Source organism: Lactuca saligna, chromosome 5 (genome assembly GCF_052625555.1).
Source record: "Lactuca saligna cultivar CGN05327 chromosome 5, ASM5262555v1, whole genome shotgun sequence".
NCBI lineage: Eukaryota > Viridiplantae > Streptophyta > Magnoliopsida > Asterales > Asteraceae > Lactuca > Lactuca saligna.
The window spans coordinates 57208803-57212459 of NC_136421.1; the positions used below are offsets into that span (position 1 = coordinate 57208803).

Consider the following 3657-nt stretch of genomic DNA (forward strand, 5'->3'; position numbering starts at 1 on the left):
TAGGCTTAGTGTAACCGGTGAAACCGGGTAAAATCTGGATAATTCCCCTATTTAACAGGTAAAAAATGGAGTTTAATGGTCTATTATGCAAAAAAATAACTTTAATGACCAAATCGGATAATTGACGAAACTTTGATGTGCTACAGAGACATTATCCCTTATTTATGAGATACCCGGCTGTGATACTACACCATTTAGTGTAGCAGGACAACCTCGTGTTATTTGGGATTGGGTTGCCATGATGTGTGAAGAATAGGAAGGAGATGGGGATAGGACACTCTCGCCGAAGATCAAAGTGGGTGGATGCAACGCCGATAATGAGGTAACCTGCTTCCTGTTTGACTTTTAAATTCTGTGTGTAGATTTAGTGAATTGGGATTGAGTATGTTGGGCTACATCTACCAGAAAAAAGAACAAGATGCTATATATAGGTTATAAGTGATTTAGGTTATAAGTGATTTGGTTATTGGTTATAAGCCCAAAAAAACATAACTAAGCCATATAAAGTGTGTTTAAAACAAAAACCGATTAATTAAAGGTCGTTTATTTTATCTAGTGGACGATGAATATTTATGTGATTATGGTTCGATTAAATTAACTAAAAGGTAACTAATTGATAAGAGCTTTATATGTCAATAGAGTTGTATGAATTTTAACGTTCATAGTTATATTATCATGTGGTTAAAATAGGAACCAACATTTGAGTATAGTATATTAACAAGAACAACTTAAGGACTTGATTATTCCCGACATGATAATAAAAGTAAATAAAAAAAAGCATATTATGTAATATTAATAAATAATAGTTGAAATATGATCTAAGTATAGAATATTAATATGGTTGTAGTTGTTAAGAGAGTTGGAAACTCATCTTAGCTATTGATGTGGGTCTGTGTTATGTTGTTGTTTTCAGGTAAGTTTGCCTCACTGTACTAACAGGGTTTAAGGCACCAACGCCGGCCCTTTGGATTATTATCTTGGATTATCTTATAACTGAGTATTGTAGTAATCTGTTAGATCGGTATCCTCGTAGATAGGATGATGCTATGCTTAGTGATATGTTCGATATGTTTTACTGGCTATAGACTGATATATGATTATCTGCTATATGTACATATGTTTGATTGGTGGCTGAGGCTTCTGTGCTTTGTGCGTAAGCCAACATGCCGGAGTATTCCAACTTGATGGTTGTGGGCCAAGAGTATTCCATCCCAAGGATGATTGGACTCATAATATGTTGGCAATCCAACCCGATGGTTGAGGGCCTGGGGTATTCCAACCCGATGGTTGATTGGACCCATAGTTTGTTGGTATTCCAACCTGATGGTTAAGGGCCTGGGTTATTCCAACCCGACAGTTGATTGGACCAATAGTATGCTGTTTTGTTTATGTGTTATTGTTTGTGGGTTGGTACTTTGGGGGAACTCACTAAGGTTTGTGCTTACGGTTTCAGTTTATTGTTTCAGGTGCTCCAAATGTTCTCGGCAAGGCGAGGGCGTGACTGTACACATCCTTGTGTTTTAGAACTCATGGTTGATGGGATACTCTGATAACATCTATGTTTTGAAATCTATATGTAAAAGATTTCGATTTTAAGTAAATGTTTTGGAAACAACGGTTCTGTAAATACCTCTTTGATAAAAGGATCGGTTTGAAAATTTTAAATTTTACTGAAATTTTATGGATGTTACAACAACACTGTAACTCTTGCATTGTATGTTGGGTTAGGCCCATTTTATGAAAGGCTAGGCCCATTGTATGATGGCCCAGGTCCATTATTATGGGTTGGGTCCAATGTAAGGGCTAGACCGAAAGACATATATCATATGTGGTATTTTGGGGAACACACTAAGCTTTGTGCTTATAGTTTTATGGTTATGGTTTCAGGTACTTTTGGTTCGAAAGGGAAGGGTCCAACATAACGAAGCGCATCCACCTATGTTTCTATAACCTTATGATTTTTTTATTGTACTTTGAGAACTATCTTTACTCTAATATACTTTTGAATGATTGAAAAGGATAAATGATGTTTATGGTTGAATTAAAAATGAAAATTTTATCTTATGATTTCCAGGACGTTAAAAATTAGGTCAAAGGATAGTTAGGTCAGGCCTTCAGCTAACCCAGCTTAGGCCCAACTAGCAAGGAGCTGAGAGAGAGTTCCCGGGCGCAAGGTGAGTGCTAGGCCCAGGCACCAAACAGAGCTACTAGGAGAGCGACAGGCAAGGCTGGTACGCCAAATCTTGACGTTTGGGCCATGTTAATAGACCAATTGTTAACATGTCCTCCTAATCCGATGTGATTGGTGTGGGGCCAATGACATTGGATTGGATACAGTCAAATCAATAATGCATTAAAGAGATAAAAAAAATGTCCGAACCTCGACCGCGAGAGGAGTGGTGTTACATGATAAGGTAGACATGGATTAATACAGTACTGGATGGCTTGATACTCCTTTCTTCACGAGAGTATAATTTGATCGATGTGATGCAACGTAGTTGTTGCTGGTAATATGGTGCAACGCAGGGCTAATAGTAATGTTATACAGAGCTGGTTGTTGATAATATTATGCAAAGCAAGGCTATTAATGATGTTATGCAGAGTTAAGCTGCAATGTGATAATGGTGTCGATAAGTTGCTAGGCCGAGGTAGCTAAGAAGCACGACATCGCCAAACAACCTTTGAGAGTGTTAGTTGGTGCGAATGTTGTGCCAAGCTCTGAGGTTCGTAAAGCAACTGCAACATATTCAATCCATGATTACCGCCTCTAAGTCACATCTGAAAGTTATCCCTAGAAACACTATTGCGAACAACACAGGGGAGATAAGACTCTTGGCCAGCACTGGGTAGCGAGTTGTAATAGGCACCATCAAGAAAATCATGTTTGTATTGAGAGAAGCATGTTTGTATCGACCCATAGGGCTGTTAATAATCGTAGGAATTTTTTGTCATCAAATACACCCACACCCTATGACTATAGTCATCAACATTTGATAGAAAATAATATGCACCATCAAGAGAAGCATGTTTGTATCGACTCCACCTATCAATGTGAATCAAATCAAAATATTGTATTGTTTTCGAAAAACTTATTGGAAAAAGAAGTCTATGTTGTGTTGTATGAATACAAAAATCACAAAATTGACTACAAGTACCTATATTCCCTAACTACTGTCTCTTACGAAGTAGTCCCTTTGAAGTGTGTCCCAATCTTCTATGCCAAACTTCATACTTTCTTAGAACCATGATTGCCACTTTCTTTCTTTTCAACCTGCTCTAAATAGTAAAGTCCATCGGATGCCTTAGCTATCCCAATAACGTTAAGTCTTGCATGTAACATAGATGAGACTGAAACGTTAATGAAAAACATAAATCACGTTTTATCATGCTAAATAAAATTATATTGCAAAAAAATCTGGCATATTCATGACGTTTTTCAGTTTAAAATTTGTTATTTGCATATCACTAACTCCTTTAACAGTCACTAATTTTCCGTTAGGTATAGTGACATAAATGGTGTTCTTTATGTCGATCATATCTTTTAACCACTTTGTGAGATGGGTTATATGATCACTAGCACTCAAGCCAATGATCCAATCATCTTGTCTTTCAACTTTACCAATTATGTTTCTTATAGGATTGGTCCTTTGCACACTC

The 3657-nt window shown here is 37.1% G+C and overlaps 1 long non-coding RNA gene across 1 annotated transcript; it reads left to right on the forward strand.

Annotated features, from left to right (window-relative positions):
* The first annotated feature begins 211 nt into the window (after positions 1 to 211).
* LOC145046003 (uncharacterized) lies at positions 212 to 2054 on the forward strand. Its single transcript, XR_013681932.1, has 3 exons — positions 212 to 322; positions 1467 to 1532; positions 1888 to 2054. It is a non-coding gene; the product is annotated as an uncharacterized LOC145046003 (long non-coding RNA).
* The last annotated feature ends 1603 nt before the right edge of the window (positions 2055 to 3657 follow it).